This window comes from Capra hircus, chromosome 3 (assembly GCF_001704415.2).
Source record: "Capra hircus breed San Clemente chromosome 3, ASM170441v1, whole genome shotgun sequence".
Classification (NCBI taxonomy): Eukaryota; Metazoa; Chordata; class Mammalia; order Artiodactyla; family Bovidae; genus Capra; species Capra hircus.
Window position 1 is genome coordinate 43,169,446 of NC_030810.1, and position 26,599 is coordinate 43,196,044.

Consider the following 26,599-nt stretch of genomic DNA (forward strand, 5'->3'; position numbering starts at 1 on the left):
GGAGAAGGAAATGGCAACCCACTCCAGTATTCTTGCCCAGAGAATCCCAGGGACAGGGGAGCCTGGTGGGCTGCCATCTATGGGGTCGCTCAGAGTCAGACACGACTGAAGCGACTTAGAGCAGCAGCGGTAGCAGCAGCAGCCATTGAGTGGATAGTGCTGATCTTAACCTGGGGTGGCTTAAGGCGTGAGTGGGTTTTAGTGATGGCCCTTCTGTAGGTTTACTGAAGTCCACAGGCACAGTCCCTGGAGCTCTGGTAATGCTGGTAGCTTGACCGCCTCTCCCTCTCTGCACAGCTGAGGCACAGGAGAGCCCAGTCAAGCTGGCCACAGTCATAACCACAGTTATTCCCAGCAGCAGACACTGCCTAGCAGGCCACAGGCTTGGGGCTTTATTTAGGCACGTTCCTTAATCCTCATAGCAATTGGCAGGTGGGAATTCTTATCCCCATCTTACCTATGAGTAAAATGCTTGCAGAAGATAAGTAAGTCACCCAGGGTCACCTGGGTAGTAAGTGGCAAAGCTTTCACTTTGCTGTATAAGTTGAGTAAGAACTGGTTCCAGGTAGCAAGGAGGCCAGCCATGTCAAATATTAACTATAATAATACAGGGCTAAGTGCTCATTAGAACTGCCAGCCACACTTGGGACCAAGGGCAAAGAAACTTGTGATTCCACCTGGGGCACGTGGCCAGCATCACCTCAACCATAGTGGCTTCAGCACTCACTGAGCTGGAACCTCTGGGTAGAGGGCGGTGCTCTGGGCCCTCTTATTGGGAGCAGAGGTGTTTGTGGAACCTCAAGAGAGAGGTTTTTTGTGTAGCTGGCTCAGGATCTACCCCAAGAGCTTTGGGGCAGTGCAGTGTATTCATTTATTTATTCACTGAAACAAGCTGGGATAATATTTTTTAAATATTAACTTATTTTTTCTCCTTTCCTGGTATTTCTCCCTTGAGTCAATAGACCAGTCTGCGGCCATACCTGGGAGGGTAGGCAGAGAGGCAGAGGGAGGAAGCTTACAGTCCTGCTTCTGGCTTTGCTTTCCAAAACCGAGTTCTTAAGTGAACAGAGAAGACTAGGGTATCCCTGAAAAGTGCAGAAAGTGCACTAAATAGAGAAAAGATTCCTCCAATCCTGCTGGCTTTGGAGAGGTAGAGGGGGAAGTTAATGATTGGCTGAGGTGTGATGGTCTCAGTTAAGGGGTCTGGGGGACCACAGGTCCTCAGAAAGCTCTGGGGAGCCCAGGAGCAGTGCTCTGCCTCCTTCCCAGGGAAGGAATGGAAAACCCATGAGGGAGCGACTGCAGAGATGAAGCCTCAGACAGACTCAGAGAGACTTCTGTGTTCCAGGCTGGAATGGAGGAAACATGGTGGCCAGGCTTGGGGAGGTAGGGAGGCCCACCAGACCTCAGTTGCGGGGGGGAGGTCATTAGGATGGAAATGAAGCCTGTGTGGACTGCTGCCGTAGGACCAACCAGGTCTCATCAAAGGCCTGATGGATCACTAAAACAAGAACTAGCTCCCATGTGTCTGCTCCAAGTCCTGGCACAATGTGATTCACTTAAATTTAACCACAGTATTATGGAAAAGGAGAGGGAAGCCCTTGATTGATTGCTTCAGTTACCATCACCCCGGGGATACAGTGGCTCAAAATTGAAGTGTAGAGTCATAAACTGCAGGAAGTATTTACCAAACCCCTAAGATTCTAGGCCCCAGGCGAGGTGCTGGGGGATGAGAGTAAGGGGAAAGAAGTGAGAAAATAGGGGCCTGTTCATGGCCCCTCAGTCTCCATTCCTGAAGTAGAAGTGATACCAGAGCTTAACTTGCACACAGGGTCCTCCCACACATAGTAACTACCGATGCTGATCAGGCACTTAACTCTGTGCTCATCTTTGCATGGGGGATACCCTCTGTCTCATTTTAGTCAGCTTACTGCTTTCCTGGTGGCTCAGAGGGTAAAGAATCTGCCTGCAATGTAAGAGACCTGGGTTCAATCCCTGGGTCAGGAAGATCCCCTGTAGAAGGAAATGGCTACCCACTCCAGTACTCTTGCCTGGAGAATTCCATGGAGAGAGGAGCCTGTCTGGATGTCCATGGACTATAGTCCATGGTATCATAAAGAGTCGGACACAACTGAGTGAGTACACAACTGAGCGACTAACAGTTTCACTTTTCACTGGGGCTTAGAGTCTTTGTTAAGACCACCTAGTCAGTGAAGTGGCTGAATTGGGCTTCAAACCTAGATGGCAGTGATAGGCTATGTTGTATGCCCCTTCCCACAAAGATGTTGATGGTCCTAACTTTCAGTACCTGTGACTGTGATCTGATTTGGAGAGAGGGTCTCTACAGAGGTAATCAAGCTAAAATGAGTCCTTAGGGTGGGCCTGGTCCAAATGCCTCTGAACATATAAAGGTGGGAAGTGGCACACAGACACAGCCAGGGACACCTGGAGAGTGCCACGTGACCATGAAGACAGAGAACAGGGTTCCGTATCTACAAACAAAAGGACACCAAGGATTGCCAGCCAACCACCAGGAGCCAGGAATGGATTCTCCCACACAGGCCTGAAAAGGGGCCCACCCTGCCAACACTTTGATTTTGGACTCCAGCCTCCTGAAGCTTCAATGGCTAAGCCACCCGGTATGTGATACTTTGTTACAGCAGCCCTAGGACACTGATGCGGTGGTTGACTCAAGAGCTGCTGGTGACTTAAAACACCCTCGTTTACAATCACTTACCTGTACCCTGTGCTCCTACCCTAGCTGGACCCTGGGGAACAGATTCTGTCTCTTTTCTTTCTGCCTTATTGACCCTTCCTCATCACCTCCCACCTCCTTTGCACTATTTTCTCCATGTTTTTCACATTAAAAAAACTTTTTATTGGAGTATAGTTGATTTACAATATTGTGTCAGTTTCTGCTGTATAGCAAAATGAATCATTATACATACACATATATCCACTCTGTTTAAGATTCTTTACCCATATAGGTCATTACAGAGTACTGAGGAGAGTTCCCTGTGCTATACAATAGGTTCTTATTAGTTATCTGTTTTTAATTGAAGTCTCCATATTTTTAGTTGAAGTCATCTCTAGTCTTTAGTATCAAAAACTTAATTGAAGTGCCTTGTGTTTGTACCTTTGTAGGTTACTGGGGATTCCAGAAACATACCTTGCACTCTCAGAGCTCTGGAGTGTATTTCTTACCTTTCCTTGCCTGACATGCTCTCCACTGCACGCCAGTGACCACCTGGAAAACCTTTATCATCCTTCCAGGGTGAGTTCTTTCAATCTGCTTCCACAGAACCACTCCTTCCGAGATACGGATAGATCTAGAAACTGTCATATAGAGTGAAGTGAAGTCAGAAAAAGAAAAACAAATATCATATATTTGTGCATATATGTTGAATCTAGAAAACTGACACAGATGAATCCATTTGCAAAGCAGAAATAGAGACACAGACATAGAAAACAAGTACGTGGACACCAAGTGGGGAGCGGGATGCATGGAATGAATTTGGAGACTGGGATTGACACATGTTGTTGTTGTTCAGTTGCTAAGTCATGTCCAACTCTTTGTTGACCCCCTGGACTGCAGCATGCCAGGCTCCTCTGTCCTTCACTGTCTCCTGGAGTTTGCTTAAACTCATGTCCATTGGGTTGGTGATGCTGTCCAACCAGCTCATCCTCTGCTGCCCTCTCTCCTTTGGCTTTTGCCTAGAAAGGGCCTACTGAGGACTTTATACTAATATCACAGGGTACACTACTCAATGCTCTGTGGTGACCTAAAAGGGAAGGAAATTCAAAAAAGCTGATTCACTTTGCTGTACAGCAGAAACTAACACAACTTTGTAAAGCAATGATACTTCAGTAAAAATTTTTTAAAAATCCACCACCACCACCACCAAAAAACCCCCCAAACCCACCCCTTCGGTCAGATTGACTGTCTCCTTTCTGTAAGAACAACAGCATAGAAACATTTTCCCACTCAGAATCATTGTTGGCATGGACATGGCTCTCATCTTTGAATGCCTGAACGATCCTGAATGCCTCTCGAAGGTCCAGGAAGAGTAGGTGTTTTAAAATTTCCCCACATTCCAAGACAAATGAATCTGTAGACTTCCACCTGGAGTTCCTCACTCCTTCTTCCTCTTCTGGTTTCTCAAATTTGCCTTCCCATAAAAAAGAAATGTCTTCAAATTACTCTGTGCTTGGCACATATCTGTCTTACTAGCAGATTTTCAATCTGGGCAAGAAAAGTTTATCCCACTTCCTTCCTCTCCCCTTCCTGTATTTTAACAAGGTTTTGTCATCTCCTTGAGCCAGACTCAGCAGAGATGATTTGGCTAGGTGAGCATTTTATTTTGGCATCTGCAGATGGTGTTGGTTGGAGCCTTCTGTCCATATACTGTAAAAGAACACAAACAGAATGAAAACATTCAGTCTGAAGCGGTGGATCCTTTCCAGCTCCAGATTAAGGCAGAGGCCCAGCCCCTGCGGGATAGAGAACAGGCTGGCTCACCAAGAGCAGAGGAGTGGGGGGTAAGGCTGACGGTGACCACTGCTACCCAATGGGACACCTGCCCCTGACTGTCGCAGGGGTGTGGAGGAGCTACTGGCCTGGCCTTTTGCAGGGGCTGTGCTGAGAACTCTTCTTTTTGGGAAAAAAAATCAACATCCTGTGAGGAAACCTCAATCTGGACAGGTTTTCCTTGAGAAGAATCCATTTTGACGTCAGCCTCTCCCTGCTGGCTTTCTGCCTCAGACCTTTGAAAGTTCAGGCCACTCCACACTGCTGTAGCTGCTTCTCTGAGAAGACTCATAGCTCTAAATTTTACAAGAGCTGACCCTAGAACCCTATGCTTGCCTGACTGCAGGGAATGGTGGTGACTTCAATGGTGGTGGTGATTTAGTGGCTAAGTCGTATTTAACTCTTGCAACCCAATGGACTGTAGCCTGCCAGGCTCCTCTGTCCATGGGGATTCTCCAGGCAAGAATATTGAAGTGGGTTGCCATTCATCAGCATAGCCCAGTGGGCCTTCAGGCACAATTCGTTATAACAAATGTTTGTGGAGTTCCCAGAGCATGCTTAAAGCATGGGGTGAACTCAGGTAGGGGAGGGGGTCATGGGAGACTTTTTTTTTTTAATTTTTTTAAACAATTCTATACCAGATAGGTCAGTACTGATAAGACAACAAGACCCTAAAGCACATAGCACATAGCTTTCATTTAATGTTTATTTTATATTGGAGTATAGTTTATTGTTTTGGTTTCAAATGTACAGCAAAGTGATATAGTTATGCATACATCTATTTTTTTTCAGATTCTTTTCCCATATAGGTTACTACAGAGTATTGAGTGGCATTCTCTATGCTATACAGTAGGTCCTTGTTGATTAGCTAATCCCAGCATCCTAATGTATGTTAATCCCAGCATCCTAATTCATCCTTCCTCCCAACCTTTCCCTTTTAGCAAATAAATGTAAGTTGGTTTTCTGTTTTGTAAATAATTTCATTTGTATCAGTTTTTAAGATTCCACATATAAATATCATATGATATTTGTCTTTCTCTGACTTACTTTACTTAATAGGATAATCTCTAGGTCCATTCGTGTTGCTGAAAATGGCATTATTTCCTTCTTTTTTATGGCTGTATAATAGATTATATGGCACATAGCTTTCATAAGGTAAAAGTTGAGTTCTGCTTCAGTTACTAGTCCACAGGGAGATTGGCTGCCGCTCTCGTTGTTTATCTTCTTTCTTAGGAACCCATCCAAACCTCTGTCTCCCAGTCAGATGGGGAAGAAAGAAAGTGCTTGCCCATTTTTCCATTCACATCCCACTAGCCAAATATTGATAACATGGCCAGTCTCTAGTTGCAAGGGACATTGAGAAATGTAGTCTTCAGTGGAGCACCTATGTGCCTAGCTAAATGTAAAACGGCTCCTTTACTGAAGAACAAATATTGATAAACACATCCTAGCCTCTGTCAACCTTTCTTGCCCTTACTCACCCAAACAGTAATTATTTATTGCATGTCAGCCATATATTTGGCACTGTTTTTATGGAGTTGCTTACAACCCACTGATGTGTATGGGCATATACTCAGCTAAAAAGTCTCACACACTGTCCTGTGTTCCTTAATAAGTAGATGAAATGCTATGAATCTTCAGAGAAGGAAAGACTCATTCTGACCAGAGAGATTCATCAATGTGTTCAACGTACTAACTGAGCACTGTGGTTGGCCACCTCTAAGACTGCCCCATAGCTGCTGGTATGCGCATCCTTGTTCAGTCCCCTCCCCCTGAGTGTGGGCTGGGCCTAGTGACACAGCTCTAACAAATAGAACACAGCAAAAGTGATGGAATGTTTTTTCTGAGCTTAGGGTACAGAGAAACAGTGAGTCCCGTCTTGCTCACATGCTTTAATTCGGGCTCTTTCTCTTGAGCCATTACTCTGGGGAGTTCAGCTGCTATGCTTGAGTAACTCTGTGGAGAGACTCATGTGGCAAGGGAATAATATCATCAGGCATGCCAAGAGGCACCTAAAGCCTGCTGAACAGCCATGTGATTGAGCTTGGAAGTCAACTTTCTGAGGCCTGCCAGCAGCTTCATGAGCGAGCTTGGAATCAGAGCCTCCTGCTGTAACCCTTGTGAGGACCACAGCCTGACTGGTACCTTGACTGCAGGTTCAGGAGAAACCCTGGGCCACAATCACCCAACTAAGCTGCACCTGCATCTGAATTCCTAACCCGCAGAAACTGAGATCATTAATATTGTTGCTTTAAGCTGCTTAGTTTTAAGGCAATTTGTTAGGCAACAATAAAGAACTGATCTACTATTTTTCAAGTAGTATGCTAGGCCGTTAGAACGTGAAAAATACGTGATGCCTAGTCACTGTATTTGGGGAGCGGGGAGACAGGTATGTGTACAGTTGTGGTCCATACAGTGCAAGGTGGTAAGTAGAATGGTGGAGATGTGCTGAGTGTGAGAGAGGAGTGCACAGGAAGGGCTCCTTCTCCAGAGGAGTAAAGTCCTCCTGGAGAAGTCCATGCTTGCAAGGACAACTGGGGGAGAGATCATTCTGTGGAGAGGGCACGTGGGTAATGCCTGGAGGTGAACTAGTGTGCTGTCTGCATGGGAATCAAGAACTATAGTTTGTGGGCACAGCAGGAAGTGGAGAAAGATGCGGCTGGAGAAGTGATGAGAGATGAGTCTAGTCTTGTGCCAGCAATTTATTTTTGAATAATCCAATTATGAAATCCTGCTTTGAGTGAAAGGAAGTAAAAACAAAAGCATTAATAAAGGAACTAGCATGCTCTTCTCAACAGTCCAATACCTGAATTTTAAGAAGCCGAATTCAATTATCTATAGAACACAGACAAGTGTAATTTGCTTCATTGTTTTTCTCATAAAATTGAGCAGAGAACTGTTGACATGTTTCTATGGAATAATAGTGGTTCTTACTGAGAAACCAGCTCAGGTGACATTTAATGCTTTTGCAAGTGGGAAATTGGCCCTTTCAGCTTTAGGATTTTATGAATTTATATTTTGAAAATCTGAGGAGCGGTCTGGGTAGATGTTTTTCTTTCTTTTCTCTCCCTTTCTCTTTTGTTCTTCCCTTCCCTCCCTCTCTCATTCCTTTTTTCTTTCCTTCCTTTCTCCTTCTTACACTCTATCTCTTTGATTTTCAGTATGTTGAAGGTTCTAAGCACCAGCCTTGCAAGGGGTGAAAAGGGAACAAAAGCATACCTCTCTCCCCTGCCTGGAGAGTTAGCACTAAAGTCCATGGCAGATTCTTTGGATCACTACGGCTCATGAGTGAGTCTAATGATTAAGCAGGTAACAAAATTATTTGAACCAAGATGGCTACAAAACCGAGCTTGTAGATAGTGGTTGATATAGAATCAGAAGAAATAAGACTATTAAAATTAACTTTTAAACAATTACAGTCCAATAATAATTAATAAAAAGGTAAATAAATTAACTTTTAAAATTAAAATGTTTAATAATACCATTTCAAAATGTCTTTCTGTGTCTGGAGTCCATCACTTCCAACATGAAATAAAATGGTCAGGTGCCCTTATATCTGAGTTGCACAACTCACGCTCCAGGGAGTAGGAGTTTGGATTTTTAGTAGCCTCCTTAGCACAAAACATCACCTGCTCTGTTAGATTTTGCTAGAGGTTGCATAATCCCCTCCCAGATCTAATCGGGCTCTCTTCTCATCATGTCATCAGCTTATTCCCTCCGCTGAGCTCCAGGTAAGAGTGGCTTGTACCACTACTGCTACCTGCGGGAATGACAGTAAAATTACCCACTGAAAAGGCAAAAGCCTCAGAATGGACACAGCGCTGGACAGCATCCTGGAGTCTGCCTTGTATGCCAGGCACCACCCTTTTTGTAGGGGGGTCTGGGGTACCAAGCCTTCCCATGTGGCTCACTGGTAAAGAATCTGCCTGCAGTGTAGGAGTTGCAGGAGACTTGGGTGTGATCCCTGGTTCAGGGAAGATCCCTGGGAGGAGGAAATGGCAACCCACTCCAATACTCTTGCCTGGAGAATCCCACGGACAGAGGAGCCTGCAGGCTACAGTCCATGGGGTTGCAAAGAGTCAACATGACTGAGCAACTGGGCACCCCTGCACTCAGGATTCCAGAGGAGGAATGAGGTGGCAAGAGGTTCTTTAGGGGCCTTGGGGTTCCTTAGAGGCTCAGATTCCAAAAGGCTGAATAATTGTTTTAATGCTTGTTTTCCCCACCAGACTGTGACCAATTTGGAAGTAAAGGCTCAATCTTTCTCATCTTTTCTCTCTACTGCCTAACTTGATATTGGCCCATAGTCATTGGGGGAGCGTTAGTTACTCAGTCATGTCCGACTCTTTGTAATCCTGTGGACTGTAGACTGCCAGGCTCCTCTCTCCATGAGACTCTCCAGGGAAGAATCCTGGAGTGGGTTGCCATTCCTTTCTCCAGGGGATCTTCCCAACCTAGGCATTGAACCCAGACCTCCTGCATTGTAGGCAGATTCTTTACTGTCTGAGCCACTAGGGAAGCCGGGCCCATAGTAGTTTCTTGATAAATATTTGTTGGGCAAAATTGAAATACACCTGTTTATTGAAGACCTTGGTGTCTACTGAGGCTCTGCCTTGAGTTAACTGCACTAGGTACTCTGAGAGATCATATAAGAGAAATAGGAGTTGGCTTTTCCTTTGATGAGTTTTTAGTCGAGTTACTGGGCTCTGGTAGAAACTGTCTCATACAGCCTGAAATCCCAGTGCTGGTATGGTGCTTGGGACAAAGCAGGCACTCAGGAAACATTTGTCAATTAACTGTAACTTCTTGTATCTGGGCTAGTGGACTGGCTCCAGATTGGTCCTTCATGTGCTTCCCCCCCCCCCACCAACCCCCTCCAAATCTGCCAGCCCAGCAACTCAGTCCAGAAGAATTACTCCCAATGACCCATCAAACTATATGATGGTTAGCCAGGAACAAAAGCCACTAGGAAAATAAAGCATCAATTTCCATCTGGGTGTTTCAAAAGGAACTGAGGTATTAAAATAAGGTCACAGTTGTCCCAATCAGATCATCTTTTCAAAGAAATTGCAGGCTTGTGAGCCAACAGCAACCACATACACCTTTGGAGTCATCAGAACCAGTGTTCTCAACACTGAAAGCAAAATCAAGTAAACAAGGTTGTGTCGTGGACTTCCTTGACCCAGACTTTCAGGAAGGAGCTGACACACTGCCCAGACTCGCGCTCACCCACATAGCTCTGAAGCCAAACAAACTCGTGTTTTCCCAGCTGTATGATGCACTCAGTTCACAAAGTGACTGGCCAGAAAACAAGGAAAAGAAAAAAAAGTGTGCCTAGTTCAGACCACGCAAGGAAAGTAGAATTGCTTCAGCTGGCTTTTTTTTTTTTTTTTTTCATGAAGTATCAAGAAATATAAAGATGGAGGAAGTTAGATCTATGGCTTTCAGTTACTAAAAAGGAAATAAAATATTTTTTCCTTTTATAGATCTGATCATGCTATTACTCTGCTTAAAAACTTCAATGACTTTATAACTTTCAAATTTTGATAGCCCTTACAGATCTTTTATGACTTGTTTAAAACAACATTTCTAGCCACATCGGCCCACATTTCCTCCCACTTAAAGCTGTTTTTGAGCTTTGCCAGGCTTCTGTTATACTAAATACTTCGTGTGCTTTCTTGCCCACATGCTTTTGTTCATGCTATTCCTTCTGCTTATTACACCTTTCCTTGCCTTATTCATTAAGGAAATGCCAACTTATATTTTAAGACTCACCCTAAAGCAGAATTAGCTGCTCTTTCATATGTCTTCCCATAGGATTCGCTTTGCGGGTACCTCTTATTGTATTTAGTCCTTGTATCATTAATTCATTCATTCAACAAAATTCATTGTTTTTGTATTTTGTATCAGATACTCTTCTAAGCACTGAGGATCCAGGTATAAAAGTCCCTAACTAGTGGGGGACTCAGATGAGCAAATTAATTGTTGCAAGACAGAACTGTAAGTTCTTTGGCAAATGTAAGTACAACATGCTTTGGGAGATCAGAGAGGGTCACATACCTGAGTCTGATGGGTGGAAGGGAAGCTGGAAGGCTTCCTGGAGGAGTTGGCACATGAAGAGCTAAAGGACAAGGAGTTTTTGTATCCATCTCCTTATGTTTCACAGAGCACTCTTTGAAGAAAGAGATCAATCACAGATCATATCAAATTAGGTCATTTATTCCATATATTTTTGAATTATTTGCTAGGAGACAGACAGATGGAGAGAAGGGGATCAGGAAGATGTTGCTGCTAAATCACTTCAGTCATATCCAACTCTGTGTGACGCCATAGACGGCAGCCCACCAGGCTCCCCCGTCCCTGGGATTCTCCAGGCAAGAACACTGGAGTGGGTTGCCATTGCCTTCTCCAGTGCATGAAAGTGAAAAGTGAAAGTGAAGTCACTCAGTCGTGTCCGACTCTTAGCGACCTCATGGACTGCAGCCCACCAGGCTCCTCCATCCATTGGATTTTCCAGGCAAGAGTACTGGAGTGGGTTGCCATTGCCTTCTACAGGGAGATGTTAGAGGAAACCAAATATGACCCGCAGGTTTCTAGTCTAAGTGAGCAGACAGGTGGAGGATCAGTGCTGCTGTGTGCAGTTGCGCAGGTTGTAGGCTCACAGTGAGCAAGGTAATGCCGAAGGAAGAGCAAATTTGTTGAAGAAGAGTCCTATTCTTCATACCAAAGTAACTACGAATAACACTTAGTACATGATGTTGGAGTGGACTGGAATGAGAGAATTGATTTGTTGTTTTGATCTCTTAAAGGCAGGCCTTCTGTTCTCTTGGGTGGACTGGGAAGTTTACTTTCCTGCTCTGTTCTCTTGGCTCCTTATTTTCAAATGTCTGGAGCCTCAACTGTGAATTAGTCAGATCTTTTCCACACTTCCCCATCCTTAGATCATTTGACACCTCTACCAGAGGGAATCTTAGGACTTTTGGCTTAAACGAAGCTTGAAAATTAGTTGCAAAACTGAATAACTTATTCAGTTACGACTATTAGTTAATAACCAATAAATTAAACTATTATGAATAATATATCGGGTTGGCCAAAAAGTTTGTTCAGGTTTTCTGTAACATTGGAACACTCGAACAAACCTTTTGGCTTTCCTAATATTAACAACATTTCTCCTGATTATTAAGCAAAAGTTGGCTTTAGTTATTAGAACTGATTTAAGCTACAATTTGATTTTACAATAGTTGTGCTAAACTAAAGCTTTATTTTCTTTACTTTTATATCATTTTCCCTTTTATATAGTGGAAAAAGTCTAAGCAGGACTTTGGATCACCAAAAATTCTTTACCAAAACAAGTATTCCTTAAAATTTTTTTAGTGCATCCTTAATACATTCTAAGGAATTTCTTTCTTCTGAGAAGTTTGACTCTAAAACATCCCTTGGGTTACCATTTGACTTCTTGTTACATTTAGACAGAAATGTAAATCTTTTAATAAACAAACTACTTTAAAGTGAATCCAGGCCTTCCAATAAAATCCAATCTTCTTTATTCTTGACTGCTGTTCTTTGACTTTTCCATCTTTCTCTAGATCTACTCGGTCCCAACATATGTATCCCATAAAAGTAGACAATACATTCTACAAAAGACAGCTGGGACAGGGCAGTTAGCTCTTATCCCTTGGCACTGCCTATTTTTCCTACTCAACTCTAAACTGACAACTTATTTTTCTTTTTGTTATGAATTCTATCCCTTTCTTTGGTATTTTGTTCTCCAAATGTATTTTCCTTTTAAGCTACTTGACTGTAGATTATATTATCTTCTTGCCCTCACAATTTAGATGATATCTTATTAATAGATTAATAACTTTAGATTCCAAGCAGCTATCTTTTGCAGTTAAGTGGGAGATAGACATGAGTTTAGCTTTGCGTTATCTATATGTACATGTGTAATATGCAACATAGTGATTATAATTAGCCTTTTAAAGAAGAAATGGTTGTAGAAACACTATTTCCACAATGTAATTTTTAATTACTTTGCATTTTTTCTATTCATGAAAGCAGATTACCTAAGGCAATGATCTTCAAATTTCTGCCTGTATGCACCTCCAAAAATTTTGAAAGTTGTATACCTATATCCACTTCTAAAGTAAACTACTAGAAAGCTTCATGATAAGTTTAAATAGTTGCAAAGGATATGATTTCTGATATAAATATTGCCATCTAAAAATAAAGCTCCTACATTACTCTCTTAAATGTTTCCCAAGGAATTCTAAATACCACAGCTACTTGACACCGACTGTGACAACTTGATATTCACCACCATCTAGTTTCAGTCAGTCAGTCAGTTCAGTCGCTCAGTCGTGTCCGACTCTTTGCGACCCCATGAATCGCAGCACGCCAAGCCTCCCTGTCCATCACCAACTCCCGGAGTTCACTCAGACTCACATTCATGGAGTCAGTGATGCCATCCAGCCATCTCATCCTCAGTTGTCCCCTTCTCCTCCTGCCCTCAATCCCTCCCAGCATCAAAGTCTTTTCCAATGAGTCAACTCTTTGCACGAGGTGGCCAAAGTACTGGAGTTTCAGCTTTAGCATCATTCCTTCCAAAGAAATCCCAGGGCTGATCTCCTTCAGAATGGACTGGTTGGATCTCCTTGCAGTCCAAGGGACTCTCAAGAGTCTTCTGCAACACCACAGTTCAAACGCATCAATTCTTCGACGCTCAGCCTTCTCACATCCATACATGACCACTGGAAAAACCATAGCCTTGGCTAGACGGACCTTAGTCGGCAAAGTAATGTCTCTGCTTTTGAATATGCAATCTAGGTTGGTCATAACTTTTTTCTAGTTTAAAAGTACATAAACGGGGTTTTGTTGATATACACAGTCACCATTTTTCTCCTTTCCACTTCCCACAGAATCTTACTATAAAATGATGCTTTAATGCTTAAAGACCTTTACTGGTCACTCCCCCCATACTTTTGTACACATACACATACACACACACAAACACACAAATGTAAGTTGAGAGCTGCAAAGTGTTGTAAAATTTTTTCCTCTGTACTTAGTTATCATTAGCACATAATCAGACAAACAACAGGCATATATTACAAATTCATTATGATACATAATTATTAAACATAAAAGTAAATTTTTATTGGAGTTGCATTCATTCATAAGCTGAGTAGCTCTTTTTCTCAATTGTTATTTTTGTTGTTGTTGTTGTTGTTTGTTTTCAGAGGAAAATACTTTACTGAATCATTCAAATTCGCAGTTGTTTTTTGTATCCATGGGTGAGTTATTTATTGCTAGAATGAAGCAGGGTGCAGCATCCATTCTATTCCTATTTATTATTTTTACAGATTTTATTTCATAATTTATTGAGAAATTGTGTTCAAGTAAATAAATAGGTGAGGATAGATCTAAAATCATTGCCACTCACATCTGCTCTATTTCAAAGATATAAGACAAAGATCACATGGTCATTCATTATTAAAAATGACTTTTATGATTTATCAGCTGACAATTCAATTAGGGTACCCTTCAACTCTGTTGAAAGCAAAGAATTGGGAACCACATGGTTTGCAAAAGGATGACCCAGCCATTAGAATCCAATTAAACAGCCATATTCGGAATCATCCCTTTGCAGCACAGAGCTTTCTACAACTTTAATGCAAGGCATCAGGGTAACTTCTGATCAGGGGGGAGATGCACCTTTCTTTTGTGAGGTGGGAAGATGGACACGATGACAAGACGGGAGGGATAGAGGAACCATAATGAGGAGTCCTCAGACATATTAACTTTTGGAAAGAGTACTTATGGTAGACGAGGATCAGAAATTGCATCTTTAAAAAAAATTTTTTTTACATGTATTCTTTTGAAAGCCCTCAGATAGTACACTGACTTGAAATCACTGTTAAAAGGTCTCTGCCAGGTACCACTATTTGTTCACTTGACAATAGAACATGTTCTTTTCTCAGAATACCTACTAATACCTGGAAGAACCAAAGTTTCTTGGAATAATCCCTGGGAAATGATACCCTAGAGTTTTAGTTAATTAGTCTTGTCTCCCCAGTTAGATATAAAATCTAAACCTGTGAGCTGTAAGTTGTTATAGATGCAGGAGAACAGAGATGATGATAAATTGATTCAGTCAGTTCAGTTCAGTTGCTCATTTGTGTCCAACTCTGCGACTGCATGAACCGCAGCATGCCAAGCCTCCCTGTCCATCACCAACCCCCAGAGTCCACCCAAACCCATGTCCACTGAGTCAGTGATGCCATCCAACCATCTCATCCTCTGTCATCCCCTTCTCCTCCTGCCCTCAATCTTTCCCAGCATCAGGGTCTTTTCTAATGAATCAGCTCTTCGCATCAGGTGGCCAAAGTATTGGAGTTTCAGCTTCAGCATCAGTCCTATCAATGAACACCCAGGACTGATCTCCTTTAGGATGGACTGGTTGGATATCCCTACAGTCCAGGGGACTCTCAAGAGTCTACTCCAACACCACAGTTCAAAAGCATCAATTCTTCGGCACTCAGTTTTCTTTATAGTCCAACTCTCAGATCCTTTGTTGGCAAAGTAATGTCTCTGCTTTTTAATATGCTGTCTAGGTTGGTCATAACTTTCCTTCTAAGGAGCAAGTGTCTTTTAATTTCATGGTTGCAATCACCATCTGCAGTGATTTTGGAGCCTAGAAAAATAGTCAGCCACTGTTTCCGCTGTTTCCCCATCTATTTGCCATAAAGTGATGGGACCAGATGCCATGATCTTCGTTTTCTGAATGTTGAACTTCAAGCCAACTTTTTCACTCTTCTCTTTCACTTTTATCAAGAGGCTCTTTAGTTCTTCACTTTCTGCCGTAAGGGTGGTATCATCTGCATATCTGAGGTTATTGATATTTCTCCCAGCAATCTTGATTCAAGCTTGTGCTTCCTCCAGCCCAGATTAATTGATTATTGATTTTAATTGTGTTTGCTTCACATAGCAGAAACCCCACCAAACACTGGCAAATACCAGTAAGGAGGTATTTGTCTCACACAAATAAGTTTCTGGGCAGGTAGCCATGGACTGAAATAGAAGTTCAATGGTGTCATCAAGTACCCAGTGCTTTCTGTCTTGCCACCCCATTATCCTTTGTTTATGATCGTTGTCTTGTTACCTCATGACTGTAAGATGGCTGCTCTACTGTTACCCTCGTAGCTGAGTTCCAGTCAAGAAGGTGGGAGAGGGAGAGAATAGTAAGGACTTGCTGTTAGGAAGTCCTGCCTTCTTATCTGGAAAAGTCAAGAGCTTCTACCGATGGCCCATTGGCCATAACTGGGTTTTATGGCCACCTAATTACAGAAGAGCTGGGAGTTTGAGCATCATTCCCTTCTCTGTTCTCTCTAGTAGAGGAAGGAAAACGTTTGAGAAGAGCTTTTGAGTGAACCAACATGCTGGGTCTGTCACATCCTTCTATTCTGAGCCAGATACTTTACATACAAGAATGTGCTATGACGCTTTAATGACATAGGTTTTATCCCCATTTTTCAGATAGGGAAACTGAGGCTTACTACGGCTAGAGTAACATTCCCAGGTATCATAATCTGATGACAAATTAATTGGTGACCATAGTCTGTGCTTTTCACCTCCGACCACTATACAGGCTGCAGCTGTTTTGCTTGGCTTGCTGAATCATTCTATCCATCTCATAGCGCAGACCTGAATGGTTCTGCTGGTGTGGAAACTCCCAAAGCCTGTATCAAGTGCAAAGTGGGGTGGGGTGAGAGGCTAGGTCAGAAAGACTGAGCATCCCCCCACCCCTGCCCCAATTTTCTTGATCTCAGTAAGAATGGATCAAAGAGGGAAGAGCAGGAGCTAGGAAGCAGCCACTCTAAGCCTGGAGGCAGGACACCAGCGAGAGTTCCTTTGCTGACTCTGATCCTGCTTTTGAGGCCCTCTTGACTCTGCAGGCCTCAAGCTCTTCACCCTGCTCTTTGATGTGTATCTGTGGTATGTGACAAGTGGCCAGACTGCAGGGCTGGGATCCAGTGGGAAATGGGTGTGACTGTCCAGCCACAGGTTCCAATGCCCTGAAGGCAAATGTCTCCGCAGTCTCTCTGGGCAGGGGAGGGCATGGCTAAGACTCCAGTTAGTTCTCAGCTTCTCAGCCCCTCAGCCCCAGGGCTGGACTCTCTACCTGTCCCCTCCTCCACCTTCGCTCTCCTTCGCTCTCTTCAGTCCCCCACTCATCCCTGCCCCAGGAATCACTTTCATCTCAGGGTCTCTGGGCTGTCGTGACTGTCACATGCCCGTGAAGCATAATGTTCCAGAAACTCCACCCCACAACACAGACTTTCCAAAACGTCCAGAATTGAACTGCTTCTCGCCAGTGCTACTTATCCTTTTGGTCCCAGACTCCATCGTCTCCTGCTTGGTTCCCCGAACCTGCCTTCTGGTTTCCCTGAAGCTTCGCTGCCCTACAGTCTATCCTCCACGGGGCAACCAGAGGAGTTCCATTCAAGCTTCACACTCTTTGCTCCAATCCTCCAGCGGCTTTCCTTCCCTCAAAGTTTTGACAGATGGCCTCTAAGGCCCTACACAACGTGCAGGCTGCTCCTCTCCCCCAGCTGCTTCTCAGACTTCACATCATAGAACAGTCTCTCCTCCTCAAGGCACTTTCCCACCTCTCGGCCATCGTACAGACTGTTACCTCTGCTGAGACCATGCTTCTTAGGTGGTCAGATGGCTCCTTCACCTCCTTTAAGGCTTTGCTCAGTTGCCACCTTCTCAGTGAAACCTACTGTGAATATCTTGTTTAAAAATGCTTCCCCCGACCCCACCATTGCCTGTCCACCTTACCCTGCTCTCCTTTCTCACATCACACATGCCACCTACTTGTATAGCATATAACTTGTTTATTATGCTTATAGACTGTCTCCCTACAAGGAGCAGAAACAGTATTGCTCGCCAGATATTCCATTTGCTCCCCCAGATTTCTTGCCTCTGTGTCATTAGGTGAGGTCATGTGATGAGAGTCCCTGAGGCAAAGTGGGGTGGGGATTTCCTGCGGTCCTGTCCAGCCCAGGGCAAGTTCTCACCTCTCCTCTTCCACTGCCATAGCAACCAAGGGACCTCAGACTGAGACAGTGAAGCCTCTGGGCCCCTGAGTCACTGCCTGAAGGACAGGTGCCCTAGAGAATCACAGTGGACTTTGTGTGAAAGAGAAATAAATGAAGCATTGTTTAGTTAAGCCACTGATGCTTTGCACACTCTCCTGGTTAGTACATCTTGTTAAAATATAAGGTCCACAAGAGTAAGATTTTGGTCTGTTTTTTTCTCTGATGTCTTCTTGGTACCTGGCTAAATTCTGGCTGATTATGGCCCCATAGCAAATTTGTTGAATGAACGAAAGTATCTCTGGACTTCAGATCAGCACTGCTGACCCAGCTTGGTTTCTAACTTCCTCTGGAGCATAGTTACTTCCCAGGCGCTAAGCGTGAGAGCTCCTGACAAGGAGGAATTGGATCACAGTCATCCTTGCATCATCCTCAGTTACTTGCATGAGGTTCCATAAATATTATACTTACTAAATGCTAGCGCAAACTTTTCCTGTGATCCTCGGGTGTGAAGATCACAGTGGGAAGAGGCAACGGCCAATTCTAGCTCATGTGCTTCCCCATTCTCAGTACATCATCTTGTTTATCAAGGAGTTTTTGGTCTGGTCTCCTGCAGCCCCTCACTCTCTGACCTAAAATCTGTTCTCTCCTCTCAGTTATCCTCATCCTATTTGAGGGCAACCCCTGTGATTCTGCAGGTGGTACTATTCCTTCTAGTTTCTTACCTCCTGTTCATACCACAGCCCACTGATTTCTGGACTCTGATGCCACAGTTCTATTGAACTTCTTTCTGATGTTGCTCGCTACCTCCTGAATCCCAGACATGGTAGAATTTCTAAGGGCCTGTGATGACTTAGAGACCTTCAAACCAATCCCCTTGCTGCCCCTTTGGCTCCCTTGGAACCACAGTTTGCCTGCCTGTTTCCTTCCATCTCTCTAACCATTCTTTCTCTCCAATGGGCTCCTCTTCCTCTGCCTCCTCCTGACATGTTCCCCAGGCTGCTGTCCTCAGCTCACTGCTCTTGGCACTCAAAACACTTTCTCCCTGGTTTCAGCTACCTTCTATACCGTGATGATTCCCAAATCTTGATCTCCAGCCCCAGCCTCTCTCCAGAGCTTTGGGTGATTCATGGAGCCACCCACAGGGACAATGTCTCCTGGACGGGATGCCTCTTTGCACCATCTCACAGCCCTTTGGCCTCACCTCAGAGTCTTGAAGCAGTTCTGGCAGGCATCCTGCCCTGGCTTTGATTCAGTTCACATAGTAACTTACCTGAGCAAGTAGCTTTCACCTTGCTTCCTGCCTTGGGGTTTCTCTGTTGCTCCTGAACACCTAGACATCCATCCCAGGCACCTTTGGAAGTGCCTGATATTTATGAAAGTGCAAACCGAACGTGGGGACATGGGACAAGCATAACACCGCATGAATAAGCTCTGGACCAATGAGGTACAAGAACCAGCAGATAACACTTCTCCCTTTTATCTCTTTGGTGGACAATCCTGAGATGCAGTGTAAGTTCCTCAGGAGGCCCCACAAAGATCCAGTGCTAGTATTCCATGGAGAAGCTGACGTGATACATATTCTTGATTGACTTTCCATCCTGCCTGATATTATCCTCCCTACCCTCTCACTCCTGTTCCCTGGGATAAACTTCCCAGATAAACAGCCAGCACATTAATCTGTGCCGGGGCCTTGCTTTGGAGGAATCCAGGTTCACATATCCTTTGGGAATCTTTATCTCAGACTGTCTAAATCCTAACTCATAGCCCTTCCCCTGGTGGCTCAGATGGTAAAGAATCTGCCTGCAATGCAGGAGACCTGGGTTTGATCCCTGGGTTAGGAAGGTCTCCTGGAGAAGGAAATGCCTACTAACTCTAATATTCTTGCCTGGAGAATCTCATGGACAGAGGAACCCGGTGAGCTACATATAGTCCATGGGGTCAAAAAGAGTCAGACACAACTGAGCGACTTGCACTTCAGTCTTTCTCCCAGCCCCACTCGCCTTTCTGCACTCTTTCGCCTCAGCCATCAAGGCTGCAAACTGGAGACCTAACCTGACTTTCCCTTTATGCCCTCCACCTGCCCCTCTATTGCTTCCCTACAACCATTGTTTAAGGCCCCATCATCTCACCTAAGGTGCTGCCTCCTTTTAGCCTTCCCTACCTCTCCTCCAACTCTCTCAAAACCATCCCTCACCTGACCTCCAAACTGAAATACACAAATCTTGCCATAGCGTTTGATTGATCAAATCTCACCAGCATTTCCAAAGGTAAACTGAAATCCAAGTACCCTAACCTGGGCAGGGGCCTTCTGAGATCTGCTGCTCATCTGCCTCTCCAGCATCCTGTCTGAATTGCTTCTGCTTCCCAGCATAGTCCCCAGTTGCACACTCAACAGAGAGAAAGAAAAGAGCCATTCTGAACAGGTGGCCCATTGTGTCCCCATGGGGAACATCCCAACCGCCCAGCCGCTGTGCAGACAAAGCAGAGCTCTTCTCTAGAACCAACAACCACACGGTCTTTCTAGGCTCAGAGCTTCACAGTATACTGATCACAGGACGCAATGTGTGTGGAGATGGGTGAGGACCAAAGAGAGCATAGAGGTGGAATCAGAACACGAGTTCAGGGCTGCCCCACCTGTTCACTGTGCGGCCCTTTGTAAATTGCCTGGTTTCTGCATTCACAAAGCAGGAAGATACTATCTCATTGCCATAGGGTGTGCAAAGTACATATAATATTAATGGAGATGATGATGGCTAACACTTGCTTACTGTAACCGTGTGAGGAAATGGAAGTAGAAGAAGGCAACTTTGAGCAGGTCTTCGCTCTGCTAACAATTTAGCAATGCTCTCTGAGTAAGTCATTTCCCCTGTCTTGACCTCAGCCTCACCCTGGAAACAATGGGGTTGAACTAGTTCAGGACTTTTGGACTGGGCAGTTTCTAACATCCTTTACAACTATGAAATTCTGAGTTTATGAATCGAGCATGCTGAGCTATTGCTTGTCCCAAAGTGGGCTGAGCAGCCATCTCTCTTTAGCTCTGATGTGCCTGCTGGGCACACACAGTGCGTTGAAGGTGACCTCAGCAGCCCTTACATCAGCCTCCCCTGGGTGTCAGGGAGAAAAGGACCAATTGTGTTCAGTGCCAGGCAGTTAGAGACTCTACATATCTTGCAATTTTTTCTTTGGTCCAGTCTGATAACAATGAGAATAATTCTGTCCAAAAATGCAATCAAGTTTCTGGCATGAACTATGCTCTTCAAATCCATGGAATTTACTCTCATATCACTGCCAAGTTGGACAGATTCTTGTCAGAGCCAAATCAAGTTTGAGTCAGTTCCAAGGCCAGTTATCTCTTGAATGGTGGCCCATCTCCCTTTTCACCCATCGTGACCTCTATCCATCTTCCTGAGGGTCTGGGGGTGATAGTGGCACACTGCCCCTAACACCCTCTGAATGGTGACTTTGCCGTAATTGGAGTTTTCGTTTCTTTTTTTTGGTTATTATTTTCCAGTTCGAAGTGAAAATGTGATAGAGTAAACATGTTCTGGATATTTTCTCCTTTCACTTACTGCTGGAATTTATACCCCACCCCTCATTTTGGATTAATTTCTTTTCATAGCTGTTCATATTAGCATGTTTTTCAGTAACCTAATATTTCCTACATAATTGAAGCAGTCAGAACAACAAATCCCTTAGTGGGTATGATTTGAAAGACACTTATCTGAGTATGGCGAGAGTAATCAGCATGCCTCCACACCAAAGAAATTGTAAAGCCAGGCAGAAGGATTGTCCTTTTTTTATCCCCAAAGCTAGGGGTTCCTGGAAGGGAGGTTCTGAGTACATTTTCCTCAGTGAGAGAGCTGAGGACTGAGAATCTAGGAGAATGCTTGACCTTCATCTGGTCCTTGACATCTTATTCCTTTGGCATCTAATTGCGTGCATATGTGCTAAGTTGCATGTGTCCAACTCTCTGCAGCCTTATGGACTGTAGCCTGCCAGCCTCCTCTGTCCATGGTATTCCCCAGGCAAGAATACTGGAGTGGGTTTCCATGCCCTCTTCCAGTTAGCATCTAATTAGATGTTATCAATTACCTGATTGTTGATAGGGTAGGGGATATTGAAGATGGAGACTTTCTCTCATGATTCCCATGTCTAAATGAGTGCTAAGAACTTAAAAGCACATTATTCATTGATTCCATAAGTAATTGTTGGGTGTTTACTGTGTTTGTGCCAGGCCCTGTACTAGACCCTGGAGACACAGTGAGAAACAGACATAATCCTTTCTCCACAGGGCAGTCCCAGTCTAGCACATTAGTTGTATACCAGGTGGATATGAACAGTGTCCAGTGAGTTCTGTAGGATCTAGCCCACTTGGCTCCCTTATTCCCAGCATTATTATGAGTGTAATAAAATGATTATTCAAGAAATTACTTGTTAGTGCTGGTCTTTCCTTTTAGAGAAAACATCACATAATGATTTCACTACAACAGCAATCTCTAACAGGATACCTAGCGCTTAGTAAATGCTCCAGGAACATTTGTGAAGTAAAGAATATAGGGAGGCGAGGAGAAGGTAGGACGAAAAAGAGAGAATGAGAGGAGAGAGGGAAAAGGTGGATTAGTGTCCTGGAAGCTGGGTGAAGTGGCCCTGTGAAGAAAGGCAGGGTATGTGGAAGGAAACTCGAGTTGAGAAAGAAAGGAAGTGGGTGAAAGTGAGAGGAGGTCAAGGCAGTGAGAGCCAAGCTGTACAGGAAGGGGGAAGTTTCATTTGGGAAAATTCTGCGGCAGAATGTCTGGAAGCTGCTGTGCTGGAGGCCCTGGGCTGAGAGGCACTCTGAGTGCAGGGAGCCAGGCCTCTACCTTGGATCAGGCATGACTATGAACCCAGACCTGTGGCTGAAGCAGTGCCAAGTGGGGCTGAGGACTCAGGACTCTGGACTCAGGCTGACCTGATTTGTTTCCAGTCTTTGCTGCCCAGAATCCAGAGTTAAGTTCCGCTAAAGGGCTGTTTGGGTAAGGGGGTTGTGCCAGGGGAGCTGTGGCCAGCACCTTCCGTCGGAGACAGCCCTGATGCCCTTCATAAAGATGCATTTAATCTTAGCCAATTGCACCATATGAACCATGATTCTGGTTTACTGTTTCTCATCCCAAGCAATAATAGCACTGTAATTATATTTTTTCTCACTGTTTTATAACATAGATGCCTTCTCTTTCAACTTGAACTTTGGTCTTACTGACAAAAATCATGTTTTCCAAACAAACACTGGGATAAATGGTCTGACAATCACAAGTGACATATAGGGAAAAAAATAGACAGAATTTGTGGCATGTATAATACGTGTCAGGCCTTGTGCTAAGAGCTCTATTGCATTATTTCATTTGATCTTTGCAACAACCCTCCGAAGCAGGTACTATTGTTTTTCCTGGTCAGTGGGGAAGGAAACAGATCCAGCTAGCTGAGGTCCCCTCTCTCCAGTCTCTCAAACACAAGTGGTGGAAACAGGCCTCACATGCACGGCTGACTCTGGATCAGGCCTGTACACCCCAGCCCAAGGCACGCCAAGGTGAGCCAGGCACTCCCGAATGGCTGTGAGCTACAATTTTAGGTAAAAAGTAGACAGATTTTTACCTTGATAATCTTCTTTTTTATTTTTTTTTCTTTTGGTTGTACTGGATCTTCATTGCAGCACACAGGTTTCTTTTGAGGCTTGCTGGCTCCAGAGCACACAGGCTCAGCAGTCGCAGTGTACAGGCTTAGCTGCCCTGTGGCATGTAGAATCTTAGTTACCTGACCAGAGATTGAACCTGCATCTCCTGCATTGGAATAAGGATTCTTAACCACTGGACCACCAGTTGTTACTGTTGTTCAGAGTTGCATCTGACTCTTTGGGATCCCGTGGACTGCAGCACAGCAGGCTTCCCTGTCCTTCACTATCTCCCGGAGTTTGCTCAAACTCGTGTCCAGTGAGTCAGTGATGCCATCCAACCACCTCATCCTCTGTTGCTCCCTTCTCCTCCTGCCCTCAGTCTTTCCCTGGACCACCAGGGAAGTCCCTAAATCTGTTTTTAAGGCTTTCTCTTTTATTTTTGACAAGTGACCTTCATTTTTCATTTACTGTTAGTCAGTTTTACTTCTTTAAGTTTAAAAGTGAATTTAAAAAAGAAAAACCTTCTGTGAGTAATGGTGGATATATGAAGAAGGAAGGAAGAGTGAAGAGAGACCCGGGGGACAGTCTGTGGAATTTACAGGCTGCCCTCAAGGCTCTGTTTTGATCTTTGTCATTGGACTCTGTGACTGTTGGCCGGCACTCACAGGCCATGGTGCTGGGGCTTGTGGCATCCCGTGGGACTTTCCTAATCTCTCTTGCCCCCATGGGTCTGTCTTGTCTCTGGGTTCTGGCCACACCCCTTCTTGACAGGGTAAACACCAGGAATTAGGTAAAAGATGGTTTGGCAAAAGTAAGAAAAGGAATTGTCTTCAATTCCTTTGCTCAGGACAAGGGCATGCTGAGAAGGGACACCAAAGAGGAAGATCTCCACCACCCTCAGCATAGGACCTGGGACCATGTGGAGAGGCTGTTGAGTCAGTACACACATGTGAGATGGGTCTGGGAGAGAAAGTATTGGTGGTTTACCAGAGGGCTGCAGTGTCAGAGATTTCCTGCTATGTCACAGCAAAGGGGACTTGCTCCAGGCTTTGTGGACCTAGGACCCTGACCCTTTTTTACCCTTTCCTTGGGCACAGGCCTCATCCTTAATAGGCATTCAGTAAATTTAATGTGGACTCACTCCCTGCACATTTCACTTGGAAACCCTTTTGCAAGGAAGAGGACATTCCATATTGAAGGCCACAATTAAGGTTGATTGGGTGCCCAGCACTATTCCTCCATGACCAAAAACTGGATTAGCAGAAGTCTATGTCTCAGTGATTGCTAGAAGTTTCTTTTGCATGATCCAGTTCACCATGGCCATTCCCTGGTTGAATTGAAAATCAGGTCTTGGACCTGTAAGGCTCTAATCAGTTCTTGAAAGGAAAAGTATAAACCCATCTCTTGACTTGTCCCTGCCCCTATCCTACCTTCACTCTCAAATTGCTGCCTAGGTCAAAACACTGCTTTTGTGTAGTCCACTCAGAAGTAATCACCCTCTCACGTGAAATATTCTTAAGCTGTGACGTTTAACAACAGGCCAATAATGTCAAGTCACTTGTTTACTAATATGAAAGCAGTGTGCCCCTGACATTTATTTTCAAGGTAAAGAAGGTAAGGATCTGAGCAAATATTTTTGAGTGGATAATTCCCGCTGCTGTATTGTTAAAGATGAAGGCTTTATACGCATTTGAGTTTGAATTTCTGTTCCGCTAAGGTGCTGTGGCAATTTTGGGACATTTACTTCAACTTTCTGAGTCCCTATTTCTTCATAAGGCTGGGTTTCTTGTGTTTCAGGGAGCAGAGATTGCTCCATCTGCACTCTAGCAATGAGCCTCTGATGATGCCTGACAGGCAAGGCAGGTATCTCATGCAAAGCTGCGAGGAAGAGCCACCCTATGACTGGGCTTCAGAGATAGGGACTGCACGCCAGCGCAGGAATGTAGGGGTCTTTTCTTTAGTGCCCATCATTCATCTGGCTAAGCTATTGCCCAAGAGTTGGCTGCTTCTTTAAAAAAAAATTTTTTTTAATTATTTTTTGTTTGCACCATGCAACATGTGGCACTTCCCTGACCAAGTATCCAACCTATACCCCCTGCAGTGGAAGCACGGAAGCTTACCCACTGGGCCCCCAAGGAAGTTCAAGACTGGCTTCTTGAATCTGCTTCTCTTCCCTCTGAACCAGTTTTTCCAGCTTGTACTTCTTTGTACCTATGCCTTACTTATGCCCTCAGCTTACTCAGACCCATGATGACCTCACAGGCCTTTCAGTTTTCAACTTCAGTTTTGCAGTTAACTGAGTTGTTTTATACATCCCAACTTGAAGCGTCTCAAAGCAAGAATCTAATTGTACAAGGCTTTTGTGTTATGATATCCTCAAAACTGATGACTGGCTAATGGATTGGTTGCTGTTGGGCCCACGGCTCAGCCCTGATCTAATCAGAAGTGTGTGTATGTGTGTTTGAGGATAATCACATCAGGTAGATCAGAGCCACTGCAGACACCCTCATTCAAAGAAGATGGTAGGTAGGGAGTTTCCCTTATGAAGGATGACAGGCATGGTGATTAGCAAATGTGGTTAAAAAAAAAAGCTCATAAGTTTGTTGTGATGATCAAATGAGATGAAACTTGTAGAGGACCTAGCGCAGAACTAGGGTATAGACCAAATGCTCAAAAAATGGTAGCTATTATTACATGATTGTTATTGTTATGATTATAATTATAATCTACTAGTGGTACAGACTTAGTTCCAAAAGTACAGGGTAATTTATAGACCTCTAATAGAAAATGTACCTGGGGATTATTTTTCTTGAATATATTTAGGTCAACATTGCTAAAGGGCAAGAAGAGAAGTGGGACCTCTATATCTACAACATCAAGAATAAAAAACTCCCTGGAGTAAACATTACAAAATATCTTTTAAAACCACAAATATGGTCCCATGCTGCTGCTAAGTCACTTCAGTCATGTCCGACTCTGTGAGACCCCATAGATGGTAGCCCACCAGGCTCTGCCATCCCTGGGATTCCCCAGGCAAGAACACTGGAGTGGGTTGCCATTTCCTTCTCCAATGCAGGAAAGTGAAAGTGAAGTCGCTCAGTCGTGTCTGACATTTCGTGACCCGATGGACTGCAGTCTACCAGGCTCCTCTGTCCATGGGATTTTCCAGGCAAGAGTACTGGAGTGGGGTGCCATAAGCCTATTTAAATTCTTTTACTGACTTCCCATTTTTCTTAAAGATAAATATTGGTCTGCACACACACACACACACACACACACACACACTCCCCAGCTTCACTCAGTACCGTGAACATCCTGGTGGGT